This window comes from Synchiropus splendidus, chromosome 2 (genome assembly GCF_027744825.2).
Source record: "Synchiropus splendidus isolate RoL2022-P1 chromosome 2, RoL_Sspl_1.0, whole genome shotgun sequence".
NCBI classification, from domain to species: domain Eukaryota; kingdom Metazoa; phylum Chordata; class Actinopteri; order Syngnathiformes; family Callionymidae; genus Synchiropus; species Synchiropus splendidus.
The window spans coordinates 1,169,335-1,189,473 of NC_071335.1; positions in this window are offsets into that span (position 1 = coordinate 1,169,335).

Below are 20,139 nucleotides of genomic sequence, written 5' to 3' on the forward strand. Positions count from 1 at the left end.
TTTTTATGTTTGGCGTTCCGGAACCCACCTTATCTCAGGCTGAAAACGCGTTTTCTGCATTGTGGCATAACTTTGGAGGAAAGCTTCAGAACATGAAATTTTCAATTCCCATTATAGCAGAAAGGGTCTTTCTCGTGCTTGCACATCAAATCTAAGCTGTATGAAGTGTTTTTTGAAAGTTTTCAACATTTTTATGTTTGGCGTTCCTGAATCGACCTTATCTCAGGCTGAAAATGCGTTTTCTGCAATGTGCCATAACTTTGCAGGGAAGTTTCAGAACATGAAATTTTCCACTCCCACTATAGCAGAATGGGTCTTTCTAGTAGTTGCACATCAAATCTAAGCTGTCTGAAGTGTTTTTCCAAAGTTATCAACATTTTTATGTTTGGCGTTCCGGAACCCACCTTATCTCAGGCTGAAAACGCGTTTTCTGCATTGTGCCATAACTTTGCAGGGGAGCTTCAGAACATGAAATTTTCAGCTCCCACTATAGCAGAAAGGGTCTTTCTAGTAGTTGCACATGAAATCTAAGCTGTCTGAAGTGTTTTTCGAAAGTTATCAACATTTTTATGTTTGGCGTTCCGGAATCGACCTTATCTCAGGATGAAAAATCGTTTTCTGCATTGTCCCATAACTTTGCAGGGAAGGTTCAGAAAATGAAATTTTCACCTCCCACTATAGCAGAAAGGGTCTTTCTAGTAGTTGCACATTAAATCTAAGCTCTCTGAAGTGTTGTTCCAAAGTTATCAACATTTTTACGTTTGGCGTTTCGGAAACCACCATGTCTCAGGCTGAAAACGCGTTTTCTGCATTGTGCCATAACTTTGCAGGGAAGCTTCAGAACATGAAATTTTCAACTCCCACTATAGCAGAAAGGCTTTTTCCAGTAGTTGCACATCAAATCTAAGCTGTCTGAAGTGTTTCTCCAAAGTTATCAAGATTTTTATGTTTGGCTTTCCGGAATCGACCTTATCTCAGGCTGAAAACGCGTTTTCTGCATTGTGCCATAACTTTGCAGGGAAGCCTCAGAACATGAAATTTTCACCTCCCACTATAGCAGAAAGGGTTTTTCTAATAGTTGCACGTCAAATCTAAGCTGTCTGAAGTGTTTTTCCAAAGTTATCAACATTTTTATGTTTGGCATTCCAGAATCGACGGTATCTCTGGCTGAAAACGCATTTTCTGCATTGTGCCATAACTTTGCAGGGAAACTTCAGAACACGAAATTTACACCTCCCACTATAGCAGAAAGGGTCTTTCTAGTAGTTGCACATCAAATCTAAGCAGTCTGAAGTGTTTTTTCAAAGTTATCATATTTTTATGTTTGGCGTTCCGTAATTGACCTTGTCTCATGCTGAAAACGCGTTTTCTGCATTGTGCCATAACTTTGCAGGGAAGCTTCAGAACATGAAATTTTCAACTCCCACTATAGCAGAAAGGCTTTTTCCAGTAGTTGCACATCAAATCTAAGCTGTCTGAAGTGTTTTTCCAAAGTTATCAACATTTTTATGTTTGGCATTCCAGAATCGACCTTATCTCTGGCTGAAAACGCGTTTTCTGCATTGTGCCATAACTTTGCAGGGAAACTTCAGAACATGAAATTTTCACCTCCCACTATAGCAGAAAGGGTCTTTCTAGTAGTTGCACATCAAATCTAAGCTGTCTGAAGTGTTTTTTCAAAGTTATCATATTTTTATGTTTGGCGTTCCGTAATTGACCTTGTCTCATGCTGAAAACGCGTTTTCTGCATTCTGCCATAACTTTGCAGGGAAGCTTCAGAACATGAAATTTTCAACTCCCACTATACCAGAAAGGCTTTTTCCAGTAGTTGCACATCAAATCTAAGCTGTCTGAAGTGTTTTTCCAAAGTTATCAACATTTTTATGTTTGGCTTTCCGGAACCCACCTTATCTCAGGCTGTAAAAGCGTTTTCTGCATTGTGCCATCACTTTGCAGGGAAGCTTAAGAACATGAAATTTTCACCTCCCACTATAGCAGAAAGGGTCTTTCTAGTAGTTGCACACCAAATCTAAGCTGTTTGAAGTGTTTTTCCAAAGTTAACACCATTTTTATCTTTGGCGTTCCAGAAACAACCTTATCTCAGGTTGAAAACGCGTTTTACGCAATTTGCCCTAACTTTGCAGGAAAGCTTGAGAACATGAAATTTTCACCTCCCACCACAGCAGAAAGTGTCTTTCTAGTAGTTGCACATCAAATCTAAGCTGTCTGAAGTGTTTTTCCAAAGTTATCAAGATTTTTATGTTTGGCGTTTTGGAACCCACCTGTTCTCAGGCTGAAAACGTGTTTTCTGCATTGTGCCATAACTTTGGAGGGAAACTTCAGATCATGAAATTTTCACCTCCAACTATAGCAAAAAGGTTCTTTCTAGTAGTTGCACATCAAATCTAAGCTGTCTGAAGTGTTTTTCCAAAGTTGTCAACATTTTTATGTTTGGCTTTCCGGAATCGACCTTATCTCAGGCTGAAAACGCGTTTCCTGCATTGTGGCACAACTTTGCAGGGATGCTTCAGAACATGAAATTTTCACCTCCCACTGTAGCAGAAAGGGTCTTTCTAGTAGTTGCACATCAAATCTAAGCTGTCTGAAGTGTTTCTCCAAAGTTATCAACATTTTTATGTTTGGCGTCCTGGAACCCTCCTAATCTCAGGCTGAAAACGCGTTTTCTGCATTGTGCCATAACTTTTCAGGGAAGCTTCAGAACATGAAATGTTAACCTACCACTATAGCGGATAGGGTCTTTCTAGTAGTTGCACATCAAATCTAAGCTGTCTGAAGTGTTTTTCCAAAGTTATCAACATTTTTATGTTTGGCGTTCCGGAATCGACCTTATCTCAGGCTGAAAACGCGATTTACGCATTCTGCCATAACTTTGCAGGGAAGCTTCTGAACATGAAATTTTCAAATCCCACTATAGCAGAAAGGGTCTTTCTAGTAGTTGCACAACAAATCTAAGCTGTCTGAAGTGTTTTTCCAAAGTTATCAATATTTTTATGTTTGGCGTTCCGGAATCGACCTTATCTCAGGCTGAAAACGCGTTTCCTGCATTGTGGCATAACTTTGCAGTGAAGCTTCAGAACATGAAATTTTCTCCTCCCACTGTAGCAGAAAGGGTCTTTCTAGTAGTTGCACTTCAAATCTAAGCTGTCTGTAGAGTTTTTCCTGAGTTATCAACATTTTTATGTTTGGGGTTCTGAAATCAACCTCACTTCAGGCTGAAAACGCGTTTTACGCATTGTGCCATAACTTTGCCGGGAAGCTTCAGAACATGATATTTTCAACTCCCGCTATAGCAGAAAGGGTATTTCTCGTAGTTGCACATCAAATCTAAGCTGTCTGAAGTGTTTTTCGAAAGTTTTCAACATTTTTATGTTTGGTGTTCCTGAATCGACCTTATCTCAGGCCGAAAACGCGTTTTCTGCATTGTGCCATATCTTTGCAGGGAAGCATCAGAACATGAAATTTTGATATCCCACTATAGCAGAAAGGGTCTTTCTAGTAGTCTCACTTCAAATCTAAGCTGTCTGAAGTGTTTTTCCAAAGTTATCAACATTTTTATGTTTGGCGTTCCGGAATCGACCTTATCTCAGGCTGAAAACGCGATTTCTGCATTGTGCCATAACTTTTCAGGGAAGCTTCAGAACAAGAAATATTCGCCTCCCACTATAGCAGATAGGGTCTTTCCAGTAGTTGCACATCAAATCTAAGCTGTCTGAAGTGTTTTTCCAAAGTTATCAACATTTTTATGTTTGGCGTTCTGGAACCCACCTTATCACAGGCTGAAAACGCGTTTTCTGCATTGTGCCATAACTTTGCAGGGAAGCTTCAGAACATGAAATTTTCACCTCCCACTCTAGCAGAAAGGGTCTTTCTAGTAGTTGCACATCAAATCTAAGCTGTCTGAAGTGTTTTTCCAAAGTTATCAACATTCTTATGTTTGGCGTTCCGGAATCAACCTTATCTCAGGCTGAAAACGCGTTTTACGCATTGTGCTATAACTTTGCAGGAAAGCTTCAGAACATGAAATTTTCAACTCCCACTATAGCAGAAAGGGTCTTTCTAGTAGTTGCACATCAAATCTAAGCTGTCTGAAGTGTTTTTCGAAAGTTTTCAACATTTTTATGTTTGGTGTTCCTGAATCGACCTTATCTCAGGCTGAAAACGCGTTTCCTGCATTGTGCCATAACTTTGCAGGGAAGCTTCAGAACATGAAATTTTCACCTCCCACTATAGCAGAAAGGGTCTTTCTAGTAGTTGCACATCAAATCTAAGCAGTCTGAAGTGTCTTTCATAAGTTATCAACATTTTTATGTTTGGCGTTCCGGAATCAACCTTATCTCAGGCTGAAAACGCTTTTTCGACATTGTGCCATAACTTTGCAGGGATGCATCAGTACATGAAATTTTCACCTCCCACAATAGCATATAGGGTTTTTCTAATAGTTGCACATCAAATCTAAGCTGTCTGAAGTGTTTTTCCAATGTTATCAACATTTTTTTGTTTGGCGTTCCAGAATCGACCTTATCTCAGGCTGAAAACGCCTTTTACACATTGTTTCATAACTTTGCAGGGAAGCTTCAGAACATCAAATTTTCACCTCCCACTATAGTAGAAAGGGTCTTTCTAGTAGTTGCACATCAAATCTAAGCTGTCTGAAGTGTTTTTCCAAAGCTATCAACATTTTTATGTTTGGCGTTCCGGAATCGACCTTATCTCAGGCTGAAAACGTGTTTTACGCATTGTCCCATAACTTTGCAGGGAAGCTTCAGAACATGAAATTTTCAAATCCCACTATAGCAGAAAGGGTCTTTCTAGTAGTTGCACATCAAATCTAAGCTGTCTGAAGTGTTCTTCCAAAGTTATCAAAATTTTTATGTTTGGCGTTCCGGAACCCACCTTATCTCAGGCTGAAAACGCGTTTTCTGCATTGTGGCATAACTTTGGAGGAAAGCTTCAGAACATGAAATTTTCAATTCCCATTATAGCAGAAAGGGTCTTTCTCGTGCTTGCACATCAAATCTAAGCTGTATGAAGTGTTTTTTGAAAGTTTTCAACATTTTTATGTTTGGCGTTCCTGAATCGACCTTATCTCAGGCTGAAAATGCGTTTTCTGCAATGTGCCATAACTTTGCAGGGAAGTTTCAGAACATGAAATTTTCCACTCCCACTATAGCAGAATGGGTCTTTCTAGTAGTTGCACATCAAATCTAAGCTGTCTGAAGTGTTTTTCCAAAGTTATCAACATTTTTATGTTTGGCGTTCCGGAACCCACCTTATCTCAGGCTGAAAACGCGTTTTCTGCATTGTGCCATAACTTTGCAGGGGAGCTTCAGAACATGAAATTTTCAGCTCCCACTATAGCAGAAAGGGTCTTTCTAGTAGTTGCACATGAAATCTAAGCTGTCTGAAGTGTTTTTCGAAAGTTATCAACATTTTTATGTTTGGCGTTCCGGAATCGACCTTATCTCAGGATGAAAAATCGTTTTCTGCATTGTCCCATAACTTTGCAGGGAAGGTTCAGAAAATGAAATTTTCACCTCCCACTATAGCAGAAAGGGTCTTTCTAGTAGTTGCACATTAAATCTAAGCTCTCTGAAGTGTTGTTCCAAAGTTATCAACATTTTTACGTTTGGCGTTTCGGAAACCACCATGTCTCAGGCTGAAAACGCGTTTTCTGCATTGTGCCATAACTTTGCAGGGAAGCTTCAGAACATGAAATTTTCAACTCCCACTATAGCAGAAAGGCTTTTTCCAGTAGTTGCACATCAAATCTAAGCTGTCTGAAGTGTTTCTCCAAAGTTATCAAGATTTTTATGTTTGGCTTTCCGGAATCGACCTTATCTCAGGCTGAAAACGCGTTTTCTGCATTGTGCCATAACTTTGCAGGGAAGCCTCAGAACATGAAATTTTCACCTCCCACTATAGCAGAAAGGGTTTTTCTAATAGTTGCACGTCAAATCTAAGCTGTCTGAAGTGTTTTTCCAAAGTTATCAACATTTTTATGTTTGGCATTCCAGAATCGACGGTATCTCTGGCTGAAAACGCATTTTCTGCATTGTGCCATAACTTTGCAGGGAAACTTCAGAACACGAAATTTACACCTCCCACTATAGCAGAAAGGGTCTTTCTAGTAGTTGCACATCAAATCTAAGCAGTCTGAAGTGTTTTTTCAAAGTTATCATATTTTTATGTTTGGCGTTCCGTAATTGACCTTGTCTCATGCTGAAAACGCGTTTTCTGCATTGTGCCATAACTTTGCAGGGAAGCTTCAGAACATGAAATTTTCAACTCCCACTATAGCAGAAAGGCTTTTTCCAGTAGTTGCACATCAAATCTAAGCTGTCTGAAGTGTTTCTCCAAAGTTATCAAGATTTTTATGTTTGGCTTTCCGGAATCGACCTTATCTCAGGCTGAAAACGCGTTTTCTGCATTGTGCCATAACTTTGCAGGGAAGCCTCAGAACATGAAATTTTCACCTCCCACTATAGCAGAAAGGGTCTTTCTAGTAGTTGCACGTCAAATCTAAGCTGTCTGAAGTGTTTTTCCAAAGTTATCAACATTTTTATGTTTGGCATTCCAGAATCGACCTTATCTCTGGCTGAAAACGCGTTTTCTGCATTGTGCCATAACTTTGCAGGGAAACTTCAGAACATGAAATTTTCACCTCCCACTATAGCAGAAAGGGTCTTTCTAGTAGTTGCACATCAAATCTAAGCTGTCTGAAGTGTTTTTTCAAAGTTATCATATTTTTATGTTTGGCGTTCCGTAATTGACCTTGTCTCATGCTGAAAACGCGTTTTCTGCATTCTGCCATAACTTTGCAGGGAAGCTTCAGAACATGAAATTTTCAACTCCCACTATACCAGAAAGGCTTTTTCCAGTAGTTGCACATCAAATCTAAGCTGTCTGAAGTGTTTTTCCAAAGTTATCAACATTTTTATGTTTGGCTTTCCGGAACCCACCTTATCTCAGGCTGTAAAAGCGTTTTCTGCATTGTGCCATCACTTTGCAGGGAAGCTTAAGAACATGAAATTTTCACCTCCCACTATAGCAGAAAGGGTCTTTCTAGTAGTTGCACACCAAATCTAAGCTGTTTGAAGTGTTTTTCCAAAGTTAACACCATTTTTATCTTTGGCGTTCCAGAAACAACCTTATCTCAGGTTGAAAACGCGTTTTACGCAATTTGCCCTAACTTTGCAGGAAAGCTTGAGAACATGAAATTTTCACCTCCCACCACAGCAGAAAGTGTCTTTCTAGTAGTTGCACATCAAATCTAAGCTGTCTGAAGTGTTTTTCCAAAGTTATCAAGATTTTTATGTTTGGCGTTTTGGAACCCACCTGTTCTCAGGCTGAAAACGTGTTTTCTGCATTGTGCCATAACTTTGGAGGGAAACTTCAGATCATGAAATTTTCACCTCCAACTATAGCAAAAAGGTTCTTTCTAGTAGTTGCACATCAAATCTAAGCTGTCTGAAGTGTTTTTCCAAAGTTGTCAACATTTTTATGTTTGGCTTTCCGGAATCGACCTTATCTCAGGCTGAAAACGCGTTTCCTGCATTGTGGCACAACTTTGCAGGGATGCTTCAGAACATGAAATTTTCACCTCCCACTGTAGCAGAAAGGGTCTTTCTAGTAGTTGCACATCAAATCTAAGCTGTCTGAAGTGTTTCTCCAAAGTTATCAACATTTTTATGTTTGGCGTCCTGGAACCCTCCTAATCTCAGGCTGAAAACGCGTTTTCTGCATTGTGCCATAACTTTTCAGGGAAGCTTCAGAACATGAAATGTTAACCTACCACTATAGCGGATAGGGTCTTTCTAGTAGTTGCACATCAAATCTAAGCTGTCTGAAGTGTTTTTCCAAAGTTATCAACATTTTTATGTTTGGCGTTCCGGAATCGACCTTATCTCAGGCTGAAAACGCGATTTACGCATTCTGCCATAACTTTGCAGGGAAGCTTCTGAACATGAAATTTTCAAATCCCACTATAGCAGAAAGGGTCTTTCTAGTAGTTGCACAACAAATCTAAGCTGTCTGAAGTGTTTTTCCAAAGTTATCAATATTTTTATGTTTGGCGTTCCGGAATCGACCTTATCTCAGGCTGAAAACGCGTTTCCTGCATTGTGGCATAACTTTGCAGTGAAGCTTCAGAACATGAAATTTTCTCCTCCCACTGTAGCAGAAAGGGTCTTTCTAGTAGTTGCACTTCAAATCTAAGCTGTCTGTAGAGTTTTTCCTGAGTTATCAACATTTTTATGTTTGGGGTTCTGAAATCAACCTCACTTCAGGCTGAAAACGCGTTTTACGCATTGTGCCATAACTTTGCCGGGAAGCTTCAGAACATGATATTTTCAACTCCCGCTATAGCAGAAAGGGTATTTCTCGTAGTTGCACATCAAATCTAAGCTGTCTGAAGTGTTTTTCGAAAGTTTTCAACATTTTTATGTTTGGTGTTCCTGAATCGACCTTATCTCAGGCCGAAAACGCGTTTTCTGCATTGTGCCATATCTTTGCAGGGAAGCATCAGAACATGAAATTTTGATATCCCACTATAGCAGAAAGGGTCTTTCTAGTAGTCTCACTTCAAATCTAAGCTGTCTGAAGTGTTTTTCCAAAGTTATCAACATTTTTATGTTTGGCGTTCCGGAATCGACCTTATCTCAGGCTGAAAACGCGATTTCTGCATTGTGCCATAACTTTTCAGGGAAGCTTCAGAACAAGAAATATTCGCCTCCCACTATAGCAGATAGGGTCTTTCCAGTAGTTGCACATCAAATCTAAGCTGTCTGAAGTGTTTTTCCAAAGTTATCAACATTTTTATGTTTGGCGTTCTGGAACCCACCTTATCACAGGCTGAAAACGCGTTTTCTGCATTGTGCCATAACTTTGCAGGGAAGCTTCAGAACATGAAATTTTCACCTCCCACTCTAGCAGAAAGGGTCTTTCTAGTAGTTGCACATCAAATCTAAGCTGTCTGAAGTGTTTTTCCAAAGTTATCAACATTCTTATGTTTGGCGTTCCGGAATCAACCTTATCTCAGGCTGAAAACGCGTTTTACGCATTGTGCTATAACTTTGCAGGAAAGCTTCAGAACATGAAATTTTCAACTCCCACTATAGCAGAAAGGGTCTTTCTAGTAGTTGCACATCAAATCTAAGCTGTCTGAAGTGTTTTTCGAAAGTTTTCAACATTTTTATGTTTGGTGTTCCTGAATCGACCTTATCTCAGGCTGAAAACGCGTTTCCTGCATTGTGCCATAACTTTGCAGGGAAGCTTCAGAACATGAAATTTTCACCTCCCACTATAGCAGAAAGGGTCTTTCGAGTAGTTGCACATCAAATCTAAGCTGTCTGAAGTGTTTTCCCAAAGTTATCATATTTTTTTGTTTGGTGTTCCGGCACCCACCTTATCTCAGGCTGAAAACTCGTTTTCTGCATTGTGCCATAACGTTGCAGGGAAGCTTCAGAACATTAAATTTTCAACTCCCACTATAGCAGAAAGGGTCTTTCTTGTAGTTGCACGTCAAATCTAAGCTGTCTGAAGTGTTTTTCCAAAGTTATCAACATTTTTATGTTTGGCATTCCAGAATCGACCTTATCTCAGGCTGAAATCGCGTTTTCTGCATTGAGCCATAACTTTGCAGTGAAGCTTCAGAACATGAAGTTTTCACCTCCCACTATAGCAGAAAGGGTATTTCTCGTAGTTGCACATCAAATCTAAGCTGTCTGAAGTGTTTTTCGAAAGTTTTCAACATTTTTATGTTTGGTGTTCCTGAATCGACCTTATCTCAGGCCGAAAACGCGTTTTCTGCATTGTGCCATGACTTTGCAGGGAAGCTTCAGAACATTAAATTTACACCTCCCACTATAGCAGAAAGGGTCTTTCTAGTAGTTGCACATCAAATCTAAGCAGTCTGAAGTGTCTTTCATAAGTTATCAACATTTTTATGTTTGGCGTTCCGGAATCAACCTTATCTCAGGCTGAAAACGCTTTTTCGACATTGTGCCATAACTTTGCAGGGATGCATCAGTACATGAAATTTTCACCTCCCACAATAGCATATAGGGTTTTTCTAATAGTTGCACATCAAATCTAAGCTGTCTGAAGTGTTTTTCCAATGTTATCAACATTTTTTTGTTTGGCGTTCCAGAATCGACCTTATCTCAGGCTGAAAACGCCTTTTACACATTGTTTCATAACTTTGCAGGGAAGCTTCAGAACATCAAATTTTCACCTCCCACTATAGTAGAAAGGGTCTTTCTAGTAGTTGCACATCAAATCTAAGCTGTCTGAAGTGTTTTTCCAAAGCTATCAACATTTTTATGTTTGGCGTTCCGGAATCGACCTTATCTCAGGCTGAAAACGTGTTTTACGCATTGTCCCATAACTTTGCAGGGAAGCTTCAGAACATGAAATTTTCAAATCCCACTATAGCAGAAAGGGTCTTTCTAGTAGTTGCACATCAAATCTAAGCTGTCTGAAGTGTTCTTCCAAAGTTATCAAAATTTTTATGTTTGGCGTTCCGGAACCCACCTTATCTCAGGCTGAAAACGCGTTTTCTGCATTGTGGCATAACTTTGGAGGAAAGCTTCAGAACATGAAATTTTCAATTCCCATTATAGCAGAAAGGGTCTTTCTCGTGCTTGCACATCAAATCTAAGCTGTATGAATTGTTTTTTGAAAGTTATCAATATTTTTATGTTTGGCGTTCCGGAATCGACCTTATCTCAGGCTGAAAACGCGTTTCCTGCATTGTGGCATAACTTTGCAGTGAAGCTTCAGAACATGAAATTTTCTCCTCCCACTGTAGCAGAAAGGGTCTTTCTAGTAGTTGCACTTCAAATCTAAGCTGTCTGTAGAGTTTTTCCTGAGTTATCAACATTTTTATGTTTGGGGTTCTGAAATCAACCTCACTTCAGGCTGAAAACGCGTTTTACGCATTGTGCCATAACTTTGCCGGGAAGCTTCAGAACATGATATTTTCAACTCCCGCTATAGCAGAAAGGGTATTTCTCGTAGTTGCACATCAAATCTAAGCTGTCTGAAGTGTTTTTCGAAAGTTTTCAACATTTTTATGTTTGGTGTTCCTGAATCGACCTTATCTCAGGCCGAAAACGCGTTTTCTGCATTGTGCCATATCTTTGCAGGGAAGCATCAGAACATGAAATTTTGATATCCCACTATAGCAGAAAGGGTCTTTCTAGTAGTCTCACTTCAAATCTAAGCTGTCTGAAGTGTTTTTCCAAAGTTATCAACATTTTTATGTTTGGCGTTCCGGAATCGACCTTATCTCAGGCTGAAAACGCGATTTCTGCATTGTGCCATAACTTTTCAGGGAAGCTTCAGAACAAGAAATATTCGCCTCCCACTATAGCAGATAGGGTCTTTCCAGTAGTTGCACATCAAATCTAAGCTGTCTGAAGTGTTTTTCCAAAGTTATCAACATTTTTATGTTTGGCGTTCTGGAACCCACCTTATCACAGGCTGAAAACGCGTTTTCTGCATTGTGCCATAACTTTGCAGGGAAGCTTCAGAACATGAAATTTTCACCTCCCACTCTAGCAGAAAGGGTCTTTCTAGTAGTTGCACATCAAATCTAAGCTGTCTGAAGTGTTTTTCCAAAGTTATCAACATTCTTATGTTTGGCGTTCCGGAATCAACCTTATCTCAGGCTGAAAACGCGTTTTACGCATTGTGCTATAACTTTGCAGGAAAGCTACAGAACATGAAATTTTCAACTCCCACTATAGCAGAAAGGGTCTTTCTAGTAGTTGCACATCAAATCAAAGCTGTCTGAAGTGTTTTTCCAAAGTTATCAATATTTTTATGTTTGGCGTTCCGGAATCGACCTTATTTCAGGCTGAAAACGCGTTTCCTGCATTGTGGCATAACTTTGTAGGGAAGCTTCAGAACATGAAATTTTCACCTCCCACTGTAGCAGAAAGGGTCTTTCTAGTATTTGCTCAACAAATCTAAGCTGTCTGTAGAGTTTTTCCTGAGTTATCAACATTTTTATGTTTGGGGTTCTGAAATCAACCTCATCTCAGGCTGAAAACGCGTTTTACGCATTGTGCCATAACTTTGCAGGGAAGCTTCAGAACATGATATTTTCAACTGCCACTATGGCAGAAAGGGTCTTTCTCGTAGTTGCACATCAAATCTAAGCTGTCTGAAGTGTTTTTCGAAAGTTTTCAACATTTTTATGTTTGGTGTTCCTGAATCGACCTTATCTCAGGCCGAAAACGCGTTTTCTGCATTGTGCCATAACTTTGCAGGGAAGCTTCAGAACATGAAATTTTCACCTCCCACTATAGCAGAAAGGGTCTTTCGAGTAGTTGCACATCAAATCTAAGCTGTCTGAAGTGTTTTTCGAAAGTTTTCAACATTTTTATGTTTGGTGTTCCTGAATCGACCTTATCTCAGGCCGAAAACGCGTTCTCTGCATTGTGCCATATCTTTGCAGGGAAGCATCAGAACATGAAATTTTGATATCCCACTATAGCAGAAAGGGTCTTTCTAGTAGTCTCACTTCAAATCTAAGCTGTCTGAAGTGTTTTTCCAAAGTTATCAACATTTTTATGTTTGGCGTTCCGGAATCGACCTTATCTCAGGCTGAAAACGCGATTTCTGCATTGTGCCATAACTTTTCAGGGAAGCTTCAGAACAAGAAATATTCGCCTCCCACTATAGCAGATAGGGTCTTTCCAGTAGTTGCACATCAAATCTAAGCTGTCTGAAGTGTTTTTCCAAAGTTATCAACATTTTTATGTTTGGCGTTCTGGAACCCACCTTATCACAGGCTGAAAACGCGTTTTCTGCATTGTGCCATAACTTTGCAGGGAAGCTTCAGAACATGAAATTTTCACCTCCCACTCTAGCAGAAAGGGTCTTTCTAGTAGTTGCACATCAAATCTAAGCTGTCTGAAGTGTTTTTCCAAAGTTATCAACATTCTTATGTTTGGCGTTCCGGAATCAACCTTATCTCAGGCTGAAAACGCGTTTTACGCATTGTGCTATAACTTTGCAGGAAAGCTTCAGAACATGAAATTTTCAACTCCCACTATAGCAGAAAGGGTCTTTCTAGTAGTTGCACATCAAATCAAAGCTGTCTGAAGTGTTTTTCCAAAGTTATCAATATTTTTATGTTTGGCGTTCCGGAATCGACCTTATTTCAGGCTGAAAACGCGTTTCCTGCATTGTGGCATAACTTTGTAGGGAAGCTTCAGAACATGAAATTTTCACCTCCCACTGTAGCAGAAAGGGTCTTTCTAGTATTTGCTCAACAAATCTAAGCTGTCTGTAGAGTTTTTCCTGAGTTATCAACATTTTTATGTTTGGGGTTCTGAAATCAACCTCATCTCAGGCTGAAAACGCGTTTTACGCATTGTGCCATAACTTTGCAGGGAAGCTTCAGAACATGATATTTTCAACTGCCACTATGGCAGAAAGGGTCTTTCTCGTAGTTGCACATCAAATCTAAGCTGTCTGAAGTGTTTTTCGAAAGTTTTCAACATTTTTATGTTTGGTGTTCCTGAATCGACCTTATCTCAGGCCGAAAACGCGTTTTCTGCATTGTGCCATAACTTTGCAGGGAAGCTTCAGAACATGAAATTTTCACCTCCCACTATAGCAGAAAGGGTCTTTCGAGTAGTTGCACATCAAATCTAAGCTGTCTGAAGTGTTTTCCCAAAGTTATCATATTTTTTTTTTGGCGTTCCGGCACCCACCTTATCTCAGGCTGAAAACTCGTTTTCTGCATTGTGCCATAACGTTGCAGGGAAGCTTCAGAACATTAAATTTTCAACTCCCACTATAGCAGAAAGGGTCTTTCTTGTAGTTGCACGTCAAATCTAAGCTGTCTGAAGTGTTTTTCCAAAGTTATCAACATTTTTATGTTTGGCATTCCAGAATCGACCTTATCTCAGGCTGAAATCGCGTTTTCTGCATTGTGCCACAACTTTGCAGGGAAGCTTCAGAACATGAAGTTTTCACCTCCCACTATAGCAGAAATTGTCTTTCTAGTAGTTGCACATCAAATCTAAGCTGTCTGAAGTGTTTTTCCAAAGTTATCAACATTTTTATGTTTGGCGTCCTGGAACCCTCCTAATCTCAGGCTGAAAACGCGTTTTCTGCATTGTGCCATAACTTTTCAGGGAAGCTTCAGAACATGAAACGTTCGCCTACCACTATAGCGGATAGGGTCCTTCTAGTAGTTGCACATCAAATCTAAGCTGTCTGAAGTGTTTTTCCAAAGTTATCAACATTTTTATGTTTGGCATTCTGGAACCCACCTTATCGGAGGCTGAAAACGCGCTTTCTGCATTGTGCCGTAACTTTGCAGGGAGACATCAGAACATGAAATTTTTTCCTCCCACTATAGCAGAAAGGGTATTTCCAATAGTTGCACATCAAATATAAGTTGTCTGAAGTGTTTTTCCATAGTTATCAACATTCTTATGTTTGGCTTTCCGGAAACAACCCTATCTCAGACTGAAAACGCGTTTCCTGCATTGTGGCATAACTTTGCAGGGATGCTTCAGAACATGAAATTTTCACCTCCCACTATAGCAGAAAGGGTCTTTCTAGCAGTTGCCGATCAAATCTAAGCTGTCTGAAGTGTTTTGCCAAAGTTATCAACATTTTTATGTTTGGCATTCCAGAATCGACCTTATCTCTGGCTGAAAACGCGTTTTCTGCATTGTGCCATAACTTTGCAGGGAAACTTCAGAACATGAAATTTTCACCTCCCACTATAGCAGAAAGGGTCCTTCTTGTAGTTGCACATCAAATCTAACCTGTCTGAAGTGTTTTTCCAAAGTTATCAACATTCTTATGTGTGGCGTTCCGGAATCAACCTTATCTCAGGCTGAAAACGCGTTTTACGCATTGTACCATAACTTTCCAGGGAAGCTTCAGAGCATGAAATTTTCACCTTCCACTACAGCAGAAAGGGTCTTTCTAGTAGTTGCACATCAAATCTAAGCTGTCTGAGATGTTTTTCCAAAGTTATCAACATTTTTACTTTTGGCCTTTCAGAATCGACCTTATCTCAGGCTGAAAACGCGTTGTCTGCATTGTGCCATAACTTTGCATGGAAGCTTCTGAACATGAAAATTTAACCTCCCACTATATCAGAAAGGGTCTTTCTAGTAGTTGCAGATCAAATCTAAGCTGTCTGATGTGTTTTTCCAAAGTTATCAACATTTTTATGTTTGGCGTTCCGGAATCGACCTTATCTTGGGCTGAAAACGCGTTTTACGCATTGTGCCATAACTTTGCAGGGAATCTTCAGAACATGAAATGTTCACCTCCCACTATAGCAGAAAGGGTCTTTCTAGTAGTTGCACATCAAATGTAAGCTGTCTGAAGTGTTTTTCCAAAGTTATCAACATTCTTATGTTTGGCGTCCCGGAATCGACCTTATCTCAGGCTGAAAACGCGTTTCACGCATTGTGCCATAACTTTGCAGGGAAGGTTCAGAAAATGAAATTTTCACCTCCCACTATTGCAGAAAGGGTATTTCTAGTAGTTGCACATCAAATCTAAGCTGTCTGAAGTGTTTTTCCAAAGTTATGAACATTTTTATGTTTGGCGTTCCGGAATCGACCTTATCTCAGGCTGAAAACGCGTTTTACGTATTGTGCCATAACTTTGCAGGGAAGCTTCAGGACCTTGAATTTCCACCATCCACTATATCAGAAAGGGTCTTTCTAGTAGTTGCACCTCAAATCTAAGCTGTCTGAAGTGTTTTACCAAAGTTATCAACATTTTTATGTTTGGCGTTCCAGAATCGACCTTATGTCAGGCTGAAAACGCGTTGTCTGCATTGTGCCATAACTTTGCATGGAAGCTTCCGAACATGAAATTTTAACCTCCTACTATAGCAGAAAGGCTCTTTCTAGTAGTTGCACATCAAATCTAAGCTGTCTGAAATGTTTTTCCAAAGTTATCAACATTTTTACGTTTGGCGTTCCAGAATCGACCTTATCTCAGGCTGAAAACGCGTTGTCTGCATTGTGCCATAACTTTGCATGGAAGCTTACGAACATGAAAATTTAACCTCCCACTATAGCAGAAAGGGTCTTTCTAGTACTTGCAGATCAAATCTAAGCTGTCTGATGTGTTTTTCCAAAGTTATCAACATTTTTATGTTTGGCGTTCCAGAATCGACCTTATCTTAGGCTGAAAATGTGTTTTACGCATTGTGCCATAACTTTTCAGGGAAGCTTCAGAACATGAAATGTTCACCTCCCACTATAGCAGAAAGGGTCTTTCTAGTAGTTGCACATCAAATGTAAGCTGTCTGAAGTGTTTTTCCAAAGTTGTCAACATTTTTATGTTTGGCATTCCGGAACCCACCTTATCTCAAGCTGAAAACGCTTTTTCTGCATTGTGCCATAACTTTGCAGGGAAGCATCAGAACATGAAATGTTCACCTCCCACTATAGCAGAAAGGGTCTTTCTTGTAGTTGCACGTCAAATCTAAGCTGTCTGAAGTGTTTTTCCAAAGTTATCTACATTTTTATGTTTGGCATTCCAGAATCGACCTTATCTCTGGCTGAAAACGCGTTTTCTGCATTGTGCCATAACTTTGCAGGGAAGCTTCAGAACATGAAATGTTCACCTCCCACTATAGCAGAAAGGGTCTTTCTTGTAGTTGCACGTCACATCTAAGCTGTCTGAAGTGTTTTTCCAAAGTTATCTACATTTCTATGTTTGGCATTCCAGAATCGACCTTATCTCTGGCTGAAAACGCGTTTTCTGCATTGTGATATAACTTTGCAGGGAAGCTTCAGAACATGAAATTTTAACCTGCCACTATAGCAGAAAGGGTTCTTCTAGTAGTTGCACATCAAATCTGAGCTGTTTGAAGTGTTTATCCAAAGTTATTAACATTTTTATGTTTGGCGTTCTGAAATCAACCTCATCTCAGGCTGAAAATGCGTTTTCTGCATTGTGCCACAACTTTGCAGGGAAGCTTCAGAACATGAAATTTTCATCTACCACTATAGCAGAAATTGTCTTTCTAGTAGTTGCACATCAAATCTAAGCTGTCTGAAGTGTTTTTCCAAAGTTAGCAACATTTTTATGTTTGCCGTTCTGAAATCAACCTCGTCTCAGGCTGAAAACGAGTTTCACGCATTGTGCCAGAACTTTGCGGCGAAGCTTCAGAACATGAAATTTTCACCTCCCACTATAGCAGAAAGGGTCTTTCTCGTAGTTGCACATCAAATCTAAGCTGTCTGAAGTGTTTTTCGAAAGTTTTCAACATTTTTATGTTTGGTGTTCCTGAATCGACCTTATCTCAGGCTGAAAACGCATTTTACGCATTGTGCCATAACTTTGCAAGAAAGCTTCAGAACATGAAAATTTCACCTCCCACTATAGCAGAAAGGGTCTTTCTAGTAGTTGCACATCAAATCTAAGCTGTCTGAAGTGTTTTTACTAAGTTATCAACATTTTCATGTTTGGCGTTCCGGAATCGACCTTATGTGAGGCTGAAAACGCGTTTTCTGCATTGTGCCATAACTTTGCAGGGAAGCTTCAGAACAAAAAATTTTCACCTCCCACTATAGCAGAAAGGGTCTCTCTAGTAGTTGCACATCAAATCTAACCTGTCTGAAGTGTTTTTCCAAAGTTATCAACATTTTTATGTTTGGCATTCCAGAATCGACCTTATCTCTGGCTGAAAACGCGTTTTCTGCATTGTGCCATAACTTTGCAGGGAAACTTCAGAACATGAAATTTTCACCTCCCACTATAGCAGAAAGGGTCTTTCTAGTAGTTGCACATCAAATCTAAGCTGTCTGAAGTGTTTTTTCAAAGTTATCGTATTTTTATGTTTGGCGTTCCGTAATTGACCTTGTCTCATGCTGAAGACGCGTTTTCAGCATTGTGCCATAACTTTGCAGGGAAGCTTCAGAACATGAAATTTTCACCTCCCACTATAGCAGAAAGGGTCTCTCTAGTAGTTGCACATCAAATCTAAGCTGTTTGAAGTGTTTTTCCAAAGTTATCAACATTCTTATGTTTGGCGTTCCAGAAACAACCTTATCTCAGGCTGAAAACGCGTTTTACACAATTTGCCATAACTTTGCAGGAAAGCTTCAGAACATGAAATTTTTACCTCCCACTATAGCAGAAAGGGTCTTTCTAGTAGTTGCACATCAAATCTCAGCTGTCTAAAGTGTTTTTCCAAAATTATCAACATTCTTATGTTTGGCGTTCCGGAATCAACCTTATCTCAGGCTGAAAACGCGTTTTACGCATTGTGCCATAACTTTGCAGGAAAGCTTCAGAACATGAAATTTTCAACTCCCACAATAGCAGAAAGGGTCTTTCTAGTAGTTGCACATCAAATCTAAGCTGTCTGAAGTGTTTTTCCAAAGTTGTCAACATTTTTATGTTTGGCTTTCCGGAATCGACCTTATCTCAGGCTGAAAACGCGTTTCCTGCATTGTGGCATAACTTTGCAGGGATGCTTCAGAACATGAAATTTTCACCTCCCACTGTAGCAGAAAGGGTCTTTCTAGTAGTTGCACATCAAATCTAAGCTGTCTGAAGTGTTTTTCCAAAGTTATCAACATTTTTATGTTTGGCGTCCTGGAACCCTCCTAATCTCAGGCTGAAAACGCGTTTTCTGCATTGTGCCATAACTTTTCAGGGAAGCTTCAGAACATGAAACGTTCGCCTACCACTATAGCGGATAGGGTCCTTCTAGTAGTTGCACATCAAATCTAAGCTGTCTGAAGTGTTTTTCCAAAGTTATCAACAATTTTATGTTTGGCATTCTGGAACCCACCTTATCGGAGGCTGAAAACGCGCTTTCTGCATTGTGCCGTAACTTTGCAGGGAGACATCAGAACATGAAATTTTTTCCTCCCACTAAAGCAGAAAGGGTATTTCCAATAGTTGCACATCAAATATAAGTTGTCTGAAGTGTTTTTCCATAGTTATCAACATTCTTATGTTTGGCTTTCCGGAAACAACCCTATCTCAGACTGAAAACGCGTTTCCTGCATTGTGGCATAACTTTGCAGGGATGCTTCAGAACATGAAATTTTCACCTTCCACTACAGCAGAAAGGGTCTTTCTAGTAGTTGCACATCAAATCTAAGCTGTCTGAAATGTTTTTCCAAAGTTATCAACATTTTTACTTTTGGCCTTTCAGAATCGACCTTATCTCAGGCTGAAAACGCGTTGTCTGCATTGTGCCATAACTTTGCATGGAAGCTTCAGAACATGAAAATTTAACCTCCCACTATATCAGAAAGGGTCTTTCTAGTAGTTGCAGATCAAATCTAAGCTGTCTGATGTGTTTTTCCAAAGTTATCAACATTTTTATGTTTGGCGTTCCGGAATCGACCTTATCTTAGGCTGAAAACGCGTTTTACGCATTGTGCCATAACTTTGCAGGGAATCTTCAGAACATGAAATGTTCACCTCCCACTACAGCAGAAAGGGTCTTTCTAGTAGTTGCACATCAAATGTAAGCTGTCTGAAGTGTTTTTCCAAAGTTATCAACATTTTTATGTTTGGCGTCCCGGAATCGACCTTATCTCAGGCTGAAAACGCGTTTCACGCATTGTGCCATAACTTTGCAGGGAAGGTTCAGAAAATGAAATTTTCACCTCCCACTATAGCAGAAAGGGTATTTCTAGTAGTTGCACATCAAATCTAAGCTGTCTGAAGTGTTTTTCCAAAGTTATGAACATTTTTATGTTTGGCGTTCCGGAATCGACCTTATCTCAGGCTGAAAACGCGTTTTACGTATTGTGCCATAACTTTGCAGGGAAGCTTCAGGACCTTGAATTTTCACCATCCACTATATAAGAAAGGGTCTTTCTAGTAGTTGCACCTCAAATCTAAGCTGTCTGAAGTGTTTTACCAAAGTTATCAACATTTTTATGTTTGGCGTTCCAGAATCGACCTTATGTCAGGCTGAAAACGCGTTGTCTGCATTGTGCCACAACTTTGCATGGAAGCTTCCGAACATGAAATTTTAACCTCCTACTATAGCAGAAAGGCTCTTTCTAGTAGTTGCACATCAAATCTAAGCTGTCTGAAATGTTTTTCCAAAGTTATCAACATTTTTACGTTTGGCGTTCCAGAATCGACCTT